General features: G+C 41.7%; 1 protein-coding gene and 1 non-coding gene across 2 annotated transcripts in view; both read right to left on the reverse strand.

Moving 5' to 3' along the window:
- The window catches only part of LOC126258469 (Down syndrome cell adhesion molecule-like protein Dscam2), a 687,321-nt gene that overhangs the window by 558,208 nt on the left and 106,895 nt on the right, over positions 1–22,218 (reverse strand). The window lies entirely within an intron of this gene.
- On the reverse strand, positions 3,401–3,475 carry Trnas-cga (transfer RNA serine (anticodon CGA)). The gene has a single exon. It is a non-coding gene; the product is annotated as a tRNA-Ser (tRNA).

Below are 22,218 nucleotides of genomic sequence, written 5' to 3' on the forward strand. Positions count from 1 at the left end.
TCGGAGCACACCGTTTATCGTACATTGTCGAACATGGTGGTCCGCAGCAGACCACACACACACACACACACACACACACACACACACACACATATATATATATATATATATATATATATATATATATATATATATATAGAGGGAAACATTCCACGTTTTATAAATATATCCCCCCCCCCCCCCCCATGAACCATGGACCTTGCCGTTGGTGGGGAGGCTTGCGTGCCTCAGCGATACAGATGGCCGTACCGTAGGTGCAACCACAACGGAGGGGTATCTGTTGAGAGGCCAGACAAACATGTGGTTCCTGAAGAGGGGCAGCAGCCTTTTCAGTAGTTGCAGGGGCAACAGTCTGGATGATTGACTGATCTGGCCTTGTAACATTAACCAAAACGGCCTTGCTGTGCTGGTACTGCGAACGGCTGAAAGCAAGGGGAAACTACAGCCGTAAATTTTCCCGAGGGCATGCAGCATTACTGTATGATTAAATGATGATGGCGTCCTCTTGGGTAAAATATTACGGAGGTAAAATAGTCCCCCATTCGGATCTCCGGGCGGGGACTACTCAAGGGGCCGTCGTTATCAGGAGAAAGAAAACTGGCGTTCTACGGATCGGAGCGTGGAATGTCAGATCCCTTAATCGGGCAGGTAGGTTAGAAAATTTAAAAAGGGAAATGGATAGGTTAAAGTTAGATATAGTGGGAATTAGTGTTTGGTGGCAGGAGGAACAAGACTTTTGGTCAGGTGATTACAGGGTTATAAATACAAAATCAAATAGAGGTAATGCAGGAGTAGATTTAATAATGAATAAAAAAAATAGGAGTGCGGGTTAGCTACTACAAACAGCATAGTGAACGCATTATTGTGGCCAAGATAGACACGAAGCCCAAGCCTACCACAGTAGTACAAGTTTATATGCCAACTAGCTCTGCAGATGATGAAGAAATTGATGAAATGTATGACGAGATAAAAGAAATCATTCAGGTAGTGAAGGGAGACGAAAATTTAATAGTCATGGGTGACTGGAATTCGTCAGTAGGAAAAGGGAGAGAAGGAAACATAGTAGGTGAATATGGATTGGGGGGGAAGAAATGTAAGAGGAAGCCGCCTTGTAGAATTTTGCACAGAGCATAACTTAATCATAGCTAACACTTGGTTCAAGAATCATAAAAGAAGGTTGTATACCTGGAAGAATCCTGGAGATACTAAAAGGTATCACATAGATTATATAATGGTAAGACAGAGATTTAGGAATCAGGTTTTAAATTGTAAGACATTTCCAGGGGCAGATGTGGATTCTGACCACAATCTACTGGTTATGAACTGCAGATTGAAACTGAAGAAACTGCAAAAAGGTGGGAATTTAAGGAGATGGGACCTGGATAAACTGACTAAACCAGAGGTTGTAGAGAGTTTCAGGGAGAGCATAAGGGAACAATTGACGGGAATGGGGGAAAGAAATACAGTAGAAGAAGAATGGGTAGCTCTGAGGGATGAAGTAGTGAAGGCAGCAGACGATCAAGTAGGTAAAAAGACGAGGGCTAATAGAAATCCTTGGGTAACAGAAGAAATATTGAATTAATTGATGAAAGGAGAAAATATAAAAATGCAGCAAATGAAGCAGGCAAAAAGGAATACAAACGTCTAAAAAATGAGATCGACAGGAAGTGCAAAATAGCTAAGCAGGGATGGCTAGAGGACAAATGTAAGGATGTAGAGGCTTGTCTCACTAGGGGTAAGATAGATACTGCTTACAGGAAAATTAAAGAGACCTTTGGAGAGAAGAGGACAACTTGTATGAATATCAAGAGCTCAGATGGAAACCCAGTTCTAAGCAAAGAAGGGAAAGCAGAAAGGTGGAAGGAGTATATAGAGGGTTTATACAAGGGCGATGTACTTGAGGACAATATTATGGAAATGGAAGAGGATGTAGATGAAGATGAAATGGGAGATATGATACTGCATGAAGAGTTTGACAGAGCACTGAAAGACCTGAGTCGAAACAAGGCCCTGGGAGTAGACAACATTCCATTAGAACTACTGATGGCCTTGGGAGAACCAGTCATGACAAAACTCTACCATCTGGTGAGCAAGATGTATGAGACAGGCGAAATACCCACAGACTTCAAGAAGAATATAATAATTCCAATCCCAAAGAAAGCAGGTGTTGACAGATGTGAAAATTACCGAACTATCAGTTTAATAAGCCACAGCTGCAAAATACTAACGCGAATTCTATACAGACGAATGGAAAAACTGGTAGAAGCGGACCTCGGCGAAGATCAGTTTGGATTCCGTAGAAATGTTGGAACACGTGAGGCAATACTAACCTTACGACATATCTTAGAAGAAAGATTAAGGAAAGGCAAACCTACGTTTCTAGCATTTGTAGACTTAGAGAAAGCTTTTGACAACGTTAACTGGAATACTCTCTTTGAAATTCTGAAGGTGGCAGGGGTAAAATACAGGGAGCGAAAGGCTATTTACAATTTGTACAGAAACCAGATTGCAGTTATAAGAGTCGAGGGGCATGAAAGGGAAGCAGTGGTTGGTAAAGGAGTGAGACAGGGTTGTAACCTCTCCCCGATGTTATTCAATCTGTATATTGAGCAAGCAGTAAAGGAAACAAAAGAAAAATTCGGAGTAGGTATTAAAATTCATGGGGAAGAAGTAAAAACTTTGAGGTTCGCCGATGACATTGTAATTCTGTCAGAGACAGCAAAGGACTTGAAAGAGCAGTTGAACGGAATGGACAGTGTCTTGAAAGGAGGATATAAGATGAACATCAACAAAAGCAAGACGAGGATAATGGAATGTAGTCAAATTAAATCGGGTGATGCTGAGGGGATTAGATTAGGAAATGAGACACTTAAAGTAGTAAAGGAGTTTTGCTATTTAGGGAGTAAAATAACTGATGATGGTCGAAGTAGAGAGGATATAAAATGTAGATTGGCAATGGCAAGGAAATCGTTTCTGAAGAAGAGAAATTTGTTAACATCGAGTATAGATTTAAGTGTCAGGAATCGTTTCTGAAAGTATTTGTATGGAGTGTATGTAAGTGAAACATGGACGATAACCAGTTTGGACAAGAAGAGAATAGAAGCTTTCGAAATGTGGTGCTACAGAAGAATGCTGAAGATAAGGTGGGTAGATCACGTAACTAATGAGGAGGTATTGAATAGGATTGGGGAGAAGAGACGTTTGTGGCACAACTTGACGAGAAGAAGGGATCGGTTGGTAGGACATGTTTTGAGGCATCAAGGGATCACAAATTTAGCATTGGAGGGCAGCGTGGTGGGTAAAAATCGTAGAGGGAGACCAAGAGATGAATACACTAAGCAGATTCAGAAGCATGTAGGTTGCAGTAGGTACTGGGACATGAAGAAGCTTGCACAGGATTGTGCCGGGCCGAGACTCGAACTCGGGACCTTTGCCTTTCGCGGGCAAGTGCTCTACCAACTGAGCTACCCAAGCACGACTCACGTCCCGTCCTCACAGCTTTACTTCTGCCAGTACCTCGTCCCCGCCCTGCACACAATTTTAATCTGCCAGGAAGTTTCATATCAGCGCACACTCCGCTGCAGTGTGAAAATCTCATTCTGGAATATATATATATATATATATATATATATATATATATATATATATATATATATATATATGGACCATGTCTGTCAATGTTTGATAGAGTTGCGTGTAAAAATTTGAAGTAAATCGTTTAAGAAGTTTTCGAGAGTTTTGCAGTTCCGTGTAAAACTCTGAAGTAAATCGGTCAAAAACTACTTGAGATTTTGCAAACAACCGTAAGCTACGTCTTTTTTTATATATTGGAATAAGATATGTGATTATTATACAAAATTCACTTTATTGAAATATCAGCCATCTCTCCTGTATTTATTTTTGCTCTAATTTCTTTGTTTCTCATCATTCGTAGTCAATTCTAGGTATTAATTATATTCGTGTGTGGCAAGAGCAGTATCTCTGACGAGCGAGAGGTACGATTCAGACTCTTGCTAACTAGGCAGTTCCGTGTGCTACCTCGTAGCGAGTGGTTGTGCATTCTCATGTGTATCGTGTCGTGTTTAATAAAGCGCGTTTTGTACTCTAACCTACGCTGTTCTGTGTTATTCGTCACCATCACGTACTGGAGCTGCATACGTCCATTGCTGACGTTCAGCCTATTTTCGCAGGCGTGCAGTATTGACAAGTCCATAAGAGCCTATGCTAGACTGAGGCAAAAGCTGCACTTAGCTCGTGAATCTCGTTGTGGCCAACCCTCCTTTGTATTGTCTCTATCAGCTCATATTCATATACTCTGAGCACAGAATAAAAATGTCGCATAAGCATGTGGTAAAGATGTATTCGGATCGTTAAAGCTGATGACACTCACCATATTGCTCGGTGGTCCGTCGCTTGGAAAACAAATCGGATTTTCTTTCGGGTCATACATTTTGCTAAAGGGTGAAAAACGCAGGGTGCTGCGACTGCTTAATGATGTGTGAGGGGGAACGACAGGGCCGGGACGGCGCCAGTCGGCAGGTTAGCGGGGGAGCCCCGGGCAGGGCTGCCAACTGGCGCTGACGTGAGCGTTACTGTTCGCTCTCCGCCCGCCGACTTAATGATGCAGATACGTATGCTTCGAGTTACGCTACGCGTACGAGAGTGATCGATCGATTATTGCACAACTGCTGGATTTCATAGCTAGCCGGTTGTCGCCTAGGAGCTTTCGAAGCGGGGAACGTCCAGATTACACGCCAGATAAACTACGGTGTAGCCCTGGTTTAGATGACTGTTCACTGTTCATATCGTGTAACAACATCTACTTCTCAATCGATCGTTTCTAACGGAAATACTGGTAGTCAAACTATATCGACATGAACTTTAATGTGTGCAAGCAGTGTTATAAAGAAAAACATCAAGCTTGGTAGTAATTTCCAATAATGGATTATTTTTCTGACACAACTGTCGGCATTGTCTAATGATTACATTAAGTCAATGAAGGTTACATCTTCTCTGGTTCTAAAGTGTTCTGTTCTGCAATTTATCTGTCAACATGTTGGTAATGGGCATGTACCGTGTAGAGTATCTAAATGTCATTCAAAAATAAGGAAGAAATGTATTAAGAAATAATGTTAAACCAGCTTTTATGACCTGATATAATTAATATGGACAAACGTATGTCTTAATAGAAATATTTTACCACAAGAATGACATCCGTTAACACGTTGTAAATCCAGGAATTTGAAAGCAGAACGACTAAAATGTCTTCGGAAATCTACCTTTGAAAGACTTCATATATTGTGTTCTCACCTAAAGATACATTGACAGATACGGAAATTATTGCTCTAAAAAGCACAAGGGTTATCTCTGTTTACTTAAGTGCATGTCTGAAAGAGCAGACACTGGTAACGATCCACAGCTGTAAGAGATATTTCGAAATTTATTCCCTGTCTGCGAACTCCTTGACATCAGTTTTATTGGGCATAGATTAACTACCAAATAGTGATATTAGGAAATTTGTACCAGACTGGGACACGAACCTAAATTTCTCACTTAACGTGAGTGGTCATCTTAATCACTTCGGCTGTCTGTTCACGTTCCCCGGACCGAATGTGATGAATTCGGTGGACTGCGATAGAAGGATGTTAACAGTGTGACGTATGGAAGCCTGAGAATGTCTGGGGAGCGTGCACGGGTAGCGGAAGTGGTTAAGGTGACCGCCCGCTATAAGAGGAAAACTCGTTGACGTTCTAGCCTGGCACAGATTTTCGTGTCTCACTATTGGGTTGTTGTTGTTGTGGTCTTCAGTCCTGAGACAGGCTTGATGCAGCTCTCCATGCTACTCTATCCAGTGCAAGCTTCTTCATCTCCCAGTACCTACCGCAACCTACATCCTTCTGGATCTGCATAGTGTATTCATCTCTTGGTTTCCCTCTACGATTTTTACCCTCCACGCTGCCCTCCAGTACTAAATTGGTGATCCCTTGATGCCTCAGAACATGTCCTACCAACCGATCCCGTCTTCTAGTCAAGTTGAGCCACAAACTCCTCTTCTCCCCAATTCTATTCAATACCTCCTCATTAGTTACGTGATCTACCCATCTACAGCATTCTTCTGTAGCACCACATTTCGGAAGCTTCTATTCTCTTCTTGTCCAAACTGTTTATCGTCCATGTTTCATTTCCACACATGGCTACACTCCGTACAAATACTTTCAGAAAAGACTTCCTGACACTTAAATCTATACTCGACGTTAGCAAATTTCTCTTCGTGAGAAACGCTTTCGTTACCATTGCCAGTCTACATTTTATATCCTCTCTACTTCGACCATCATCAGTTATTTTGCTCCCCAAATAGCAAAACTCCTTTACTACTTTAAGTGTCTAATTTCCTGATCTAATTCCCTCAGCATCACCCGACGTAATTCGAGTACATTCCATTATCCTCGTTTTGGTTTTGCTTATGTTCCTCTTATATCCTCCTTTCAAGACTATTGGGTAGTAGATTTAATACAGCTTCTGTCAAAGAATTCGCTGTCAGCAAAAAAATTTCGAAAAGTGCAACATTTAACGAAATTTATGGAGACTTTTTTCACGTAACATATGTTTAACGATTAATCTCTCATACATATTCGGGACTAAAGTGAAAACTCTCATCAATCACCAATATCAAAATGAAGTATGACCCCCACAGGTACGAATACACTCTTGTATTCGCCTTATCGTGAAAACAAGCAGCCTTCGAACCTTGAGGAATTCCTTGCCGTGCCTGAAATACAGGTTCTGACAGGTCAGAAGATCGCAGGGTGGGGGACGGGATAGTCACGGATCCGTATCTTCCTGAAGGCGTTTTTGGTGTGAGCTGCAATATGTGACCGAGTGGGGTGGCGCAGTGGGTAGCACACTGGACTAGCATTCAGGAGGACGACGGTCCAATCCAGCGTCCGGCCATCCTGATTTAGGTTTTCCGCCATTTCCTTGAATCGCTTCAGCCCCTTTGAAAGGGGCACGGCGGACTTCCTTCCCCATCCTTCCCTAATCCGCTGGGGCAGATGACCTCGCTGTTTGGTCCCCTTTCCCAAATCAACCAGCCAGCGCAATACAGGTTCTTGCATCATCCCACTCGTTTGGTATCCTCGTCGTAAAGTGTATGACTGATGCATCGCGTGCCAGTGGCGGCACAAAGAAATTAAAACCCAGGCCAACAATGCATAACAAGTTTATCGAAATACTTATCTACACAGGTCTCTTTGCTGGAGTTTGATTCACGAAAAGTTTGCATGATAGTTCAAATCCTCTGGCAGTGACTGCTGGAGTCGCTAGGTCTGTAGCTCATACAGTTCTGAGCGGAAACATTCAATCGTTTGTCATTCCTAAATCATTATAGTCCGCTGTAGCTTGTCGTCATTGTTACTGTCGTTCTGATATTTGTTTCTTTTTCAGTACCAATAAGTAACTTTCAGCTCGGTTTTCACTGTTCATAAATAGGCATTTACTTAAGATTGAACTTTGTACCTAGATCAAGATGCCGCAACGCTGTTTGGAAATGGAATAAATCATACGACTGGATAAAAAGTGATCCTCAAGATAAATTCAATGCCACATAGGCCTATACAATAACGCCAGTGATGACTGATATTCCGAAACCATATTTATTAAAGAACTTCAAAGAATATTAACGGGTGATGAAGAATATTTGACGCGAAAAATATATTTCCGACAAGTAGCAGTATAAATTCTGCTCAGCATTTACCGAAAGTGAATTATCCGCGACGGGTGCAAACCTATGGGAAGAGAGAGAGAGAGACACAGCTTCAATAAATTTAAATACAAAGTAATACTTCATTTATTTAAAAGTAAATTTTAAATGCAGCACGAGTTATTAACATCTTAAAACCAATCAAATATCCATATTTAATGCCAGTAGTACGAAAAATTCATATTCGAGTAAATAAATACAAATATTTTGAAAACAGTACATTTGTGGAAGTATAACATTTTTTATTAACCTCTCCTTGAAATAACAAACGTTGTTTAACATTAAGTGACAATACTAGCCACGTTTCGCGTATTACCGAAACAGCTGCAAAAATATCACTGCAATCAAATCTGGACACTGAGAGAAAACATTAGTGTAACTATCCTCACCGAAAGAGAGTTGTTTCAATCAGTTGTCTCGCACAGAATGAAAATACTGAAACTCGGAGAGAGCGAAAAAATTCGTACAGCTGACGTGGCTCCAGTGGCTAGTTTCATTTGATTGAGGGAGAAAATAATCGAACAACCAATGGGTTGTTAAAGCAGTTTGGTTTCCCCAGCACTATCGACAATGCAGGTCAGCACTGTGCTATGGACTGGTTTTCTGTATTCATTTTGCTGTTTCCACTCATTCATACTGGAATCTAATCTCTATTAACTCGAATTTTTGAAATTTTTTTAAATGTAACAACCAGGCATTACAAAATAGTGAGTTGGGAAGGGTCAGGAGTATAGAGTGCAGTACAGAGAGACTGGTCTTCTAATATTCGATGGTTAATGTTGAACTAATATAGGCGACGCAAGCCACTTTGGGAGAGACTGTGTTTTTACTCTGAAGTCTGAAAAAGCAAAAATTGATGACGACTAACAGCCTTACGAAATTAATTTGAAATAAACCCCCTAGTGCGAATGTCTCGGGATGAGCTGTATTGTAAGGCATAGCTATACTACCTTTTGACACATGAAAGTTTCCACCGGACCGGGACTAGAATCTCGATTTCCCCCTTAAGGCGAGCGATCGGCTTAACCACCTCGGCTATCCGTGGATGTCTCCCGAACCTACCCAAACGTCCATATGTCAAGCTGTCTGCATCCTTATACATTCATCACTTAATGCTCGCAGCTTCACTCTGTATTCCAGCATAAGTGAAAATGAGAATATGATTGATAGATACCGTTGATATTATCGTCTTGTGTCAGCCTCGGCAAGTAATATTTACTTTTTAGAATATATTGTTCTTTCTTTATTTATATTGGTTATTGTTTTTCTTATTGAGTTTGATTATGATTATTTTTTTCCTGTTATTTTTTTGATTTTTTCTGTTTGTGAAGGTGCTTTAGGTCTTTCTATTTTAGTTTCAATAATTCGTTCTCATGGGAATGATTTTTTTAATTCTTTTGGTTTATCTTTATGTTAAAGTATTTATTTATAACAATTTTTTTGATCCCTCTTTGTTTGTTTAATAATTGTTGCACGTCTGAAAAAAAGGCATTAATGCCGGTCACCTCCCGTAACAAATCAATTTCAAACAAATTCCCTAATGCGAGTATCTCAGCTTCAGCTTTATTAGGTAAAATTATATTACCTAATAGTGACAGCACTCGTCAACCGGGAAATGTTCGAGCCACGGTCCTGCACAAATTTTCATATGTCACTAATAGTTAGCATATGTATGCGCAATGGAGCTCAAGCCAATAGATTCGCATTAGCAAATTTATTTGTGATTATATTTTTGTTGCTGGTAATGAGCACGGGGCCTGGGCTTGAGGCTTCGGACTGAGCTTAACCACCTGCTATTTTGCAAGATATACAGGGTGGTCCATTGATCATGACCGGGCCAAATATCTCACAAAATAAGCGTCAAACGAAAAAACTGCAAAGAACGAAACTTGTCTAGCTTGAAGGGGGAAACGAGATGGCGCTACGGTTGGCCCGCTAGATGGCGCTGCCATAGGTCAAACGGATATCAACGGAGTTTTTTAAATAGGAACCCCCATTTTTTATTACATATTCAGGTAGTACGTAAAGAAATATGAATGTTTTAGTTGGACCACTTTTTCTCGCTTTGTGATGGATGGCGCTGTAATAGTCACAAACATATGGCTCACAATTTTAGACGAACATTTCGTAACAGGTAGGTTTTTTAAATTAAAATACAGAACGTACATACGTTTGATTATTTTATTTCGGTTGTTCCAATGTGATACATGTACCTTTGTGAACTTATCATTTCTCAGAACGCATGCTGTTACAGCGTGATTACCTGTAAACAACACATTAATGCAATAAATGCTCAAAATGATGTCCGTCAACCTCAATGCATTTGGCAATACGTGTAATGACATTCTTCTCAACAGCGAGTAGTTCACCTTCCGTAATGTTCACACATGCATTGACAATCCGCTGACGCATGTTGTCAGGCGTTGTCGGTGGATGAATAGCAAATATCCTTCAACTTTCCCCACAGAAAGAAATCCTGGGACGTCAGATTCGGTGAACGTGCGGGCCATGGTATGGTCCTTCGACGACCAATCCACCTGCTATGAAGTACGCTATTCAATACCGCTTCAACCGCACTCGAGCTATGTGCCGGACATCCATCATATTGGAAGTACATCGCCATTCTGTCGTGCAGTGAAACGTCTTGTAGTAACATCGGTGGAACATTACGTAGGAGCCGGCCGTAGTGGCCGGGCGGTTCTAGGCGCTATAATCTGGAACCGCGCGGTCGCAGGTTCGAATCCTGTCTCGGGCATGGATGTGTGTGATGTCCTTAGGTTAGTTAGGTTTAAGTAGTTCTAAGTTCTAGGGGACTGATGACCTCAGAAGTTAAGTCTCATAGTGCTAAGAGCCATTTGAAGATTACGTAGGAAATCAGCATACATTGCACCATTTAGATTGCCATCGATAAAATGAGGGCCAATTATCCTTCCTCCCATAATGCCGCACCATACATTAACCCGCCAAGGTTGCTGATGTTCCACTTGTCGCAGCCATCGTGGATTTTCCGTTGTTCAATTGTGCTTACTATGCCGGTTTACGTTACCGCTGTTGGTGAATGACACTTCGTCGCTAAATAGAACGCCTGCAAAAAAATCTGTCATCGTCCCGTAATTTCACTTGTGCCCAGTGGCAGAACTGTACACGGCTTTCAAAGTCGTTGCCATGCAATTCCTGGTGCATAGAAATATGGTACGGGTGCAATCGAAGTTGATGTAGCACTCTCAACACCGTCGTTTTTTAGATTCCCGATTCTCGCGCAGTTTGTCTGCTACTGATGTGCGGATTAGCCGCGACAGCAGCTAAAACACCTACTTGGGCATCATAATTTGTTGCAGTTCGTGGGTGACGTTTCACATGTGGCTGAACACTTCCTGTTTCCTTAAATAAACGTAACTATCCGGCGAACGGTCCGGACACTTGGATAATGTCGTCCAGGATACCGAGCAGCATACATAGCACACACCCATTGGGCATTTTGATCACAATAGCCATACATCAACACGAGATCGACCTTTCCCGCAATTGGTAAACGGTCCATTTTAACACGGGTAACGTAACACGAAGCAAATACCGTCCGCACTGGCGGAATGTTACGTGATACCACGTTCTTAATACGTTTGTGACTTTTACAGCACCATCTATCACAAAGCGAAAAATGTGGTCCAACTAAAACATTCATATTTCTTTACGTACTACATGAATATGTAATAAAAATGGGGGTTCCTATTTTTAAAAAAAAGAAACAAAAAAAAACGTAGTTGATATCCGTTTGACCTATGGCAGCGCCATCTAGCGGACCAACCATACTTAGCACCATCTGGTTTCCCCCTTCAAGTTAGAAGAGTTCCGTTCTTTGTAGTTTTTTCGTTTGATGCTTATTTTGTGTGACATTTGGCCCGGTCACTATCAATGGACTACCCTGTATAATTCGTACATATGCCTTTTCAGCACCTCAATAACAGTTCTGTTTCAGATCTACTGTTGCTGTTAACGTCGTGTGGTTTTCATGGTTAACTTTGATTAACTTGCAGATTATACAATAAAAATACTTCTACGGTATTTGACTGTATGGCTCTGAGCACTATGCGACTTAAATTCTGAGGTCATCAGGTCACTAGAACTTAGAACTAATTAAACCTAACTAACCTAAGGACATCACACACATCCATGCCCGAGGTAGGATTCGAACCTGCGACCGGAGCGGTGGCTCGGTTCCAGACTGTAGCGCCTAGAACCGCACGGCCACTCCGGCCGGCTTGACTGTATGATTGGTAGTGACTGATGATGCCCCACGTACCTTCTGACTGTCCACTTTCTACATATTTCTACACTCCTCCAGTCTTCCAGCTCGTCCTCATGAGTTAACAGTTGTACAACACAGGTAAGTTAGTGGTTCAGTGCACTAAGGTGCACGATCCCATAATAGCGATCCATGTAATGCTTAATGTAACTCCAAGTGTGGCGAATGTGCCGGCCGCGGTGGTCTCGCGGTTCTAGGCGCGCAGTCCGGAACCGTGCGACTGCTACGGTCGCAGGTTCGAATCCTGCCTCGGGCATGGATGTGTGTGATGTCCTTAGGTTAGTTAGGTTTAAGTAGTTCTAAGTTCTAGGGGACTGATGACCACCGCAGTTGAGTCCCATAGTGCTCAGAGCCATTTGTGGCGAATGTGCTACTTTCATTCTATCAGATACACACTTGTTACAAAGATTTTCCAGATAGTGTCATGTGGGATTGACTTTACGCTTGACAATGGTAGCAAGACTTAAGGAAAACTCAAGGGACTTTCGTATGATGTGTCAAAAGGGGGAAAAAAGATTTCGACTATGTAAAATGATGCCAGATGTTCTAAAGTATTCTGAGAAGGATATGAGTAAGCGTAGGGAAGTATGTGTAGTATATGTACAGTAATCATGAGGGTAGACTACAATAAGAACGGGAGTTGAAGAACGAAGCTTTCGAATTAAACATAAGGCAAGGATATAGTCTTCCACCCACAGTGCTCAATCTGTACATCGATGAAGCGATGACGGAAGTAAAAGACGTCCGAGAGCGGTATTAAAAGTCAGGCTGAGAGGATATCAACGATAAGATTTGTTGATGACATTGTTATCCTCAGCGAAAGTGAAGAAGAATCACAGGACATGTTAAACTGATTGAACAGATTAATGAATATAGAACGCGGATTAAGAGTAAACCAGAGATAGATAAAAATAATGAAAAATAGTAGAAGTGAGATTAGGTATAAGCTTAATATCAAAACTTGGGGATCACAAAGTAGACGGTGTTAAGGGATGCAGCAAAATAACACGTAGCAGACGAAGCAGAGAGGATATGAAAATTAAATTAGCACAGGCAAAGAGCGAATTCCTGGCCAAGAGGAATCTGCTGGTATTAAACATCGGGCTTAATTTAAGGAAGAAATTTATGGGAATGTACGTTTGGAGCAGAGCCGCATGGTGTCTGTTAAACTGGATGTGACTTCACTAGTAGCAGTGGACATTAAAGTTTCACTTGAAACAGATCTGATGAAAGATGTCACCTTTACAAATGAATAAAACTCAAAGGATCCGATGCGTTCTGAAGCAGGAATTATTCATCACAGACACGCGTACGTAACGCAACGGAAATTCTCTTGGCATCTGGCATGATCTACCTACAGTGACCTTGTAATGCAAAGACTTCACAGAGACGACGAAACAGCAGCTGCTGTGAAACTGTCGATGATAACTTACCTTTCGTGACCTGAAGGCAATTTACTGACGCAAACAGTGACTTAGTTCTGAATATTCGTTACGAGCAAAAATGACACTTAGTAAAAAATTAATTGAATTAGCCACGGAATTATTCGGCTTACTTCCTTCCACTTCGCTATACTTGCTAGGCTTTAAAGTTGTTCACATGAATTGTCTCGCAAAGCTGCACTTCGTTTAAGTGAATATATGAATAATATGGATTTGAACTAATTGTATATGTTTTACGTTAGCTTTGGATTATTATTGTGCTTCAAGCAAACAAGAGTTTACTTAGGTCACACCGACTATAGTTAAACGAAGAACGCGATGTCATTAGTACACTCATAAAAATGTCAGTTCTACCAAGTACATTTGAAAATCATGTATGACACACAATCCATTTGATGAATGAAATACCGGCTTGCTAAACGAGTCACGAATCACACAGAAAACGTAATCTGCTGTACGTTGATCGTAGCTGCTAGCGCCACTCTGTTACTCATTCGATACCATTTTCGAAACAACTATACTGTTACAGAAAAGTTCCTTCTGGTAGTAAAGAAACACAATATCTTGTGTTGCAGAGCAGGTTGCGTAGTGGGCAGCTTGTTAAAATCACTTCGTCAATACAAGCCCAGTGCTGCTTTCATGCATGGATCACTCTTTCTCACTCAGTATATTTTAATGCAGCCACAGTCATTACCATTCCACATCACTAACAAGCACAATACTCGTTGCCTCCGGATCGGCGCAAATGGAAAACCCTGCCTTTCAAACAGGCAGGCTATATGTGGTGACCACCCCCTCACTAGACATTAGCTGAAGCCACTTTAGCCTCAACGGCCTCCGGCAGATACACACTTGTTAAAGAAGCAGCCAAAGACATGCGAAATTCGATCAATCTGTCACAGATATCATAGCAAAGAGAAAACTACGTAAAAACAGACTACATGGAAGATTATAGCAGACACCTTTCACAGCACTGTATAGTACTGATTCATGAACTGTGCGAAAACCGCAAAAGATGAGAATCAATGCGTTAGACGTGTGGTAAAACAGAAGAATGTTGAAAATTAGGTACACTAATAAGATAAAAAATAGCGCGGTATCTGCAGAACAAAGGATCATTTGGCAAATACTGACAAAAGGAACGAACAGGAACATAGGGATCAAGCAATAACTCCCATGGTACTAGACAGAGATTAATAGGGTAAATCTTTAGGGGAAGATAGACAAATACCCCCATGAACCATGGACCTTGCCGTTGGTGGGGAGGCTTGCGTGCCTCAGCGATACAGATGGCCGTACCGTAGGTGCAACCACAACGGAGGGGTATCTGTTGAGAGGCCAGACAAACGTGTGGTTCCTGAAGAGGGGCAGCAGCCTTTTCAGTAGTTGCAGGGGCGACAGTCTGGATGATTGACTGATCTGGCCTTGCAACACTAACCCAAACGGCCTTGTTGTGCTGGTACTGCGAACAGCTGAAAGCGAGGGGAAACTACAGCCGTACTTTTTCCCGAGGGCATGCAGCTTTACTGTATGGTTAAATGATGGTGGCGTCCTCTTGGGTAAAATATTCCGGAGGTAAAATAGTCCTCCATTCGGATCTCCGGGTGGGGACTACTCAAGAGTGCGTCGTTATCAGGAGAAAGAAAACCGGCGTTCTACGGATCGGAGCGTGGAATGTCAGATCCCTTAATCGGGCAGGTAGGTTAGAAAATTTAAAAAGGGAAATGGATAGGTTGAAGTTAGATATAGTGGGAATTAGTGAAGTTCGGTGGCAGGAGGAACAAGACATTTGGTCAGGCGAATACAGGGTTATAAATATAAAGTGAAATAGGGGTAATGCAGGAGTAGGTTTAATAATAAATGAAAAAAATAGGAGTGCGGGTAAGCTACTACCAACAGCATAGTGAACGCATTATTGTGGCCAAGATAGACACGAAGCCCATGCCTACTACAGTAGTACAAGTTTATATGCCAACTAGCTCTGCAGATGATGAAAAAATTGATGACATGTATGATGAGATGAAAGAAATTATGCAAGTAGTGAAGGGAGACGAAAATTTAATAGTCATGGGTGACTGGAATTCGAGAGTAGGAAAAGGAAGAGAAGGAAACATAGTGGGTGAATATGGATTGGGGGAGAGAAATGAAAGAGGAAGCCGTCTGGTAGAATTTTGCACAGAGCATAACTTAATCATGGCTAACACTTGGTTCAAGAATCATAAAAGAAGGTTGTATACATGGAAGAATCCTGGAGATAATAGAAGACAGAGATTTAGGAACCAGGTTTTAAATTGTAAGACATTTTCAGGGGCAGATGTGGACTCTGACCACAATCTATTGGTTATGAACTGTAGATTAATACTGAATAAACTGCAGAAAGGTGGGAATTTAAGGAGATGGGACCTGGATAAACTGGAAGAACCAGAGGTTGTACAGGGTTTCAGGGAGAGCATAAGGGAACAGTTGACAGGAATTGGGGAAAGAAATACAGCCGATAAATGACAGCATTATCTACAAAGAATCTAAGTCGGTTGGACAGATTGTCTCTTAAATCGTTTATATAGATAAGGAACATCGGAGGGCCTATATCACTACCTTGGGGAACGACAGAAATCACTTCTGTTTTTACCGATGACATCAGTTACTACAAACTGTGACCTCTCTGACAGGAAATCACGAATCCAGTCACATAACTGAGACGATATTCCATGAGCACGCAATTTCACTACAGAATACTGAGATAAAAACAATAGTAAAGTGAAATATAAAACAGAAAGTAGATTATAGAACGCGGAAAGCGTCAAAAAAGTCCTGTCTAGTGCAACCGTCAGATTGCGAGTCATAACTGACCACAGCAGGAAAGTAACTCCGGTCTCGTCGCTACAAGAAGACCTCTCTTGAAAGTAATTCATCGCAAGCCACCACCATTCTTTCACTCTTCGGTAGAACGGCGTTACTTGTACTCCCTTGCCTCGGTTTACTTTCCAGTGACCACTGCTCGTTCACTTCTTTTACTGCGCAACTTCTGCCTTTGATGTCGCTGCGAAAAGGCAGTAAGAACTGGATCTTGTGCCGGACGAAACTCTGCTCTCATTTCGCTTGGAGAAATGCTCATCCCAGCAGTTATGTTCAGTTTGATGAGAGCCGCTATCTGCTTGTGACGTGGATTAATGTCGCACAGGCCTCGCGAGTGACGCTCAGAAGTACACAAGAACTCTTTGAGTATTAAAGAAAGAGATGAACGCCAGAGGCACAGAAATTTCAGCGAAAGTCGGCGATAAGCCAGCTCTGGAGGTCATTAATCATCCTGAGAGCTTCTAGTTGCTTCTGGAAGCACACAATTCCTGACCGCCCAACTGTGCATTCAGTTACTTATCTCTGTTATTTAATCGTGGAAGCATTTTCGATACGCCAGCTGCAAGTATATCAATTCCTTCATACCTCTGATTCCTAAATTAATTACTGAAACAGATATGAAGCGATAACTGCTAAAAATATATTCATATGTCATGTATTACGTATCCAGCGTTGCAGATAGAAGTGTTATGTGTGGGTGATTGTCAGGTTATTCAGGTAACATCGTCAATATCAGAACTTAGGCCTTTTAGCATTTCATTATTATTTCATTATGCTCTTTAATTAGCCTTAGTCTTCCAAAAATTTCAGTACTACATTTCTGTGATCTTTCTAGTTTCAGACTCCTGACATCTGCTCCAAGAAATTTCGGACTTGCAGCAGGACATTGAACTACACTGCACGATATTTCGAAGGGGCAACTGCGTCATCATCAGGTGATCCATAGGAGACTGATGAAGACGTCTGCCATTCCGCAATATACACTGAGGTTGTAACCTCCCCCTCTCTTATCGACCTTAATGACAGTGAAAAATTAAACCGCATGTACCTAATGGAAATTTGGGAAAAGCAATCGTCACCGAGGTTAATTTGTCGGTAAAGAGGGAGGAAACGGTTACATCTAAATGAAAGGAAAAATGCTAATGAAACTGGTGGAAATTAATTTTGAAATAGGGGTAAAGTTAATTAAGAAAGTAAATGTGCGGCCGTTACGTTAACAATCAACTAGCAGTAATTAGATATTTGATATTTGGGGGAAATTACGGTCGCCAGTCCTAAGGACAATTACTATAGTAACTGAAAAAGAAAGATTATTACACATATAATTAGCACTAGAAGCGTGGCAACTGAAGGTTGACAAGTGTAGTGTGAAAACTGAAAGTTTGTCAGAAGTAATAAATTTCGCTACACTTAATTTAGCAAAAGAATTAATAAAACCGGAAAATCTAAAGTTAATTTAGTGACTGAAGTTAATAGTGAGCTTTCTTTCTGAAGCACATCGAAATTCAGTAAAATACGGTTAGTCTTGGACTACCTCAACAATCATTTCAAAAGCTACTTGAATCTACGCAATTTAGAAATAATAGATTTAACTTTGAACTTGAATTAAATGATTCTGAACAATTAACAATGGTAAAATTTAGTACGTACCAAGCTGAGCTGCAGTCACAGGTAAGCTAAAATATGTTAACAAAACTAGCACTCTTTAATTTGTGCTTGTGTAATCTAAGTATTGTAGCCAGCTATGAATACTTAAAGTGAACTTTGAAATTAAAGCAGTGAAATGGAATTATGCTGGCGTTTGAATTTCAACGACACTCTGGTTCATTTCGGAAAAGGAAGGGACCCTGCTTGGCAATGCAATTGGGACAATGAGCAACAAAGGTTCATGCTAAGTAGCTGTAATTTTGCGAGGCAAATGGAACAATTTGAAAAGCTGAGGTCTGCCATACAGTTCTAAAACTTTACGTGCTTTTAGTCTTCCTTGTTGGTTGATTGAAGGTTTGAAGCCGTCGATCGAGGATGTGGCGACAGTCACTCATTGTCGGCCGTCGCTGTTGCAGAAGCTGGATGTTGGCGCGCCTTCTTCTCGACACGGTCACCAGACGAAACGGGCTCTTGATGTGCGCCAGCTAATGCTTCCCGTCCGCGACACCATGTCAGAAACTATCATCGCAAGTCGAGCGGAATTACATGCTGCCAAACCCCGAAAGCGCGGCAACTCGCGGGAGCTTCACACCACACACCTGCTCCACTCGCTCCTCCAGCCAGACTCTCTATGCTCAGCCCGCGCTCCACGCGGCAGAGTTCACTACCAAAGATCCTAAACACTTTGGTTCTCCACACGACCTATCGGTGTACTCGTTCGATAGCATAGTTTTCCCTAGGCCAGACCCAGCGTATAAATACAAATAATATTCACAAAACAAACCAACATAAATGCATAAATATATACGTGTATACAAACAGTGAAAGAATTACAATATATGAAGAGACAGAAATGTCATATCTTGAGGTAACAAACCAAGAAAAAAAATTATAGTAGAATAGATGGAAAAAGGAGGATATGCATTTCCGGCGTTACAAGGTGAGAAAAGTCATCGGTTACGGCCAAATATCGTGACGGACGTTCTTTCACCCGGAGTAGTGAAGCAACTCGACTTGGCAGGGACTGAGCAAGTAGTTGGAAGTCCCCTGCAAAAATATTGAGTCGTGCTGCCTCTGTAGCCGTCCTTAATTGCAAAAGTGTTGCCGGTGCAGGATTTTGTGCACCACCTGATCTCTAGATCACGTTCCATAAGTGTTCGCTGGGATTCATGTCGGGTGACCTGGGTAGCCAAATCATTCGTTCGAACTCTCCAGAAATTGAGAGCAATTGTCACCCGGTGACTTGGTGCATTGTCACCCATAAAGATACCATCCTTTTCTGGGAACATGAATTCCAAGAACGGTTGCAAATGGTCTTCAAGTAACCGAACATTGCCACTTCCAACCAATGACTACTACCAGCCTGCACACTGCAAGGTGCTCTGCTGAAAACTTGAGTCCACGGCTTCGTGAGATCTGCGCCGCGCTCGATCCACGCAATTAGTCATTATATTTTTATTTTTTTGAGTCCTCAGTCTTGGCGACTGGACTGATGCGGCGCGAAACTAATTGCTCACCTCTGTGAATCTCTTCATCTCAGAGTAGCACTTGCAACGTACGTCCTCAGTTATTTGGTGGATGTATTTCAATCTATGTCTTCCTCTACAGTTTTTGCCCTCTACAGCTCCCTCTAGTACCGTAGAAGTCATTCCGTGATGTCATAATAGATGTCCTGTCATCGGGACAATGTTTTCCACATACGAGGTGCGGCTAGAAAAAAACCGGACTGATGCTGGAAAAAACATTTATTTACAATTATTTACAATTTCATGTTATCTCCTTCAATGTACTCTCCTCCTCGGTCCCTACACCGCTCCATACGAATTTTCCACTGTTCATAGCAATGCTGCAGATCATTTTCGGTAAGTCCATACATTACTTCCGTCGCTTTTTCTTTTACTGCTTCAACAGTCTCAAATCTAGTTCCTTTCAAAGCTGACTTGACTTTAGGGAAAAGAAAAAAGTCACAGGGGGCCAAATCAGGTGAGTAGGGTGGATGATCTAAGATGGGAATGTTGTGTTTTGCCAAAAACGTCTTCACTGACAACGCACTGTGAGCTGGGGCATTGTCTTGGTGAAGGATCCGTGACTTTTTTCTCCACAAATCGTTCCGTTTTCTCCGTACTCGCTCACGTAGGGTAGCCAGGACGCTAATGTAGTAATGCTGATTCACTGTTTGTCCCTCTGGTACCCAATCAATGTGCACAATCCCTTTGATGTCAAAAAAAAACAATCATCATTGCCTTGAATTTCGATTTTGACATTCGTGCTTCTTTTTGTCGTGGAGAACCAGGAGTTTTCCAATGCATCGATTGGCGTTTAGTTTCGGGATCGTAAGTAAAAAACCACGATTCATCGCAAGTAATAACATTTTGTAAGAAGGTGAGATCACTTTCAATGTTTTCCAGGATGTCAGAACAAATCATTCTTCGGCGTTCCTTCTGTTCGATTGTGAGACACTTTGGAACCATTTTTGAACACACTTTGTTCATGTTGAAACTTTCATGAAGAATCTGCCTAACACTTTCCTTGTCTACTCCTGTTAACTCAGACACTGCTCTGATTGTTAAACGGCGATCTTGTCGAACAAGTTTACCGATTTTTTCAATGTTTGCATCAGTTTTTGCTGACAATGGTCTGCAAGTGCGAGTGTCATCACTGGTGTCTTCGCGGCCATCTTTAAATCGTTTAAACCACTCAAACACTTGTGTTCGCGATAAACAATCATCGCCGTACACTTGTTGTAACATTACAAACGTTTCACTTGCAGATTTTCCTAGTTTGAAACAAAATTTGATGTTAACACGCTGTTCTTTCTGTACACTCAACATTTTCCGACGCACAGACAAAACGTCAACTACTTAAAACAGACGCCACGGGCAGACTGAGTGCAGGAGGCAGATGAAACTCGAGCAGTAGGCGGAGCGAGAGTCACGTGACAGGCCACGCGACTTTCAGCCTTATTGCATTCGTTTTATTGTTTCACCAGTACTAGTCCGGTTTTTTTCTAGCCATACCTCGTATTTCTTTAGTCTCCGATTCTGCACAGAACCTCCTCATTCCTTACCTTATCAGTCCACCTAATTTTCAACATTCGCCTGAGACACCACATCTCAAATGCTTCGATTCTCTTCTGTTCCGGTTTTCCCACAGTCCATGTGTCACTACCACACAATACTATCCTCCAAACGTACATTTTTATACATTTTTGAATAGTAAATGTCTTTGGGTCAGGAATGATCTTTTTTTGTAAGTGCTAGTCTGCTTTTGTAATATTCCCTGCTCCGTCCATCATTGGTTGTTATGGCGCCTCGGTAGCAGAATTCATTAATTTTATCTGCTTCTTCACCATCAAATCCTATGTTAAGTTTCTAGCTGTTCTCATTTCTGTTGCATCTCATTTACTTTCATCTTTGTTTTGTTTACTCTCAATCACTGTTCTGAACTCATTACACTGTTCACTGCATTCAGTAGATCATCCAATTCTTGATCTTCACTGAGGATAGTAACGTCATTAGCAAATCGTATCGTTCATATCCTTTCACCTTTAATTTTAATTCCACACTGGAACCTTTCTTTTATTTCTATTGTTGCTTCTTCGATGTATAGACTGAACAGCGGGGAGCGAAAGACTACATCCCTATCTTACACTCCTTTTAACCTGAGTACTCCGTTCTTGGTCTTCCACTCCTATTATTCCCTCTGGTCTTTTGTGGGTATTATACACGGAAGAGTCAAAGAAAGTGGTACACCTGCCTAGTATCGTGTAAAGCTCCCGCGAGCAGACAGAAGTGCCGCGACACGACGTGGACCCGACTTATGTCTGAAGTAGTGCTGGACGGAATTGACACCATGAATCATGCAGGGCTGTGCAGAAATCCGTAAGAGTACGAAGGTATGGAGATCAATTTCTGAACAGCACTTTTCAAGGCGTCCCGGATGCTCATTAAAGTTCATGTCTGGGGAGTTTCGTAGCCAGCGAAACCTTCTAAACTCAGAAGAGTGTTCCTGGAGCCACTCTGTAGCAATTCTCGACGTGTAGGATATCGCATTGTCTTGCTGGAACTGCCCCAAGTTCGTAGGAATGCACTATGGATATGAATGGATGCAGGTAATCAAACAGTATGCTTACGTACGTTTCACGTGTCAGAGTCGTATCTAAACGCATCAGTGGTCGGTCCCATATCATTCCAACTGCACACGCCCCACAG

This window comes from Schistocerca nitens, chromosome 1, assembly GCF_023898315.1.
Source record: "Schistocerca nitens isolate TAMUIC-IGC-003100 chromosome 1, iqSchNite1.1, whole genome shotgun sequence".
NCBI classification, from domain to species: Eukaryota; Metazoa; Arthropoda; class Insecta; order Orthoptera; family Acrididae; genus Schistocerca; species Schistocerca nitens.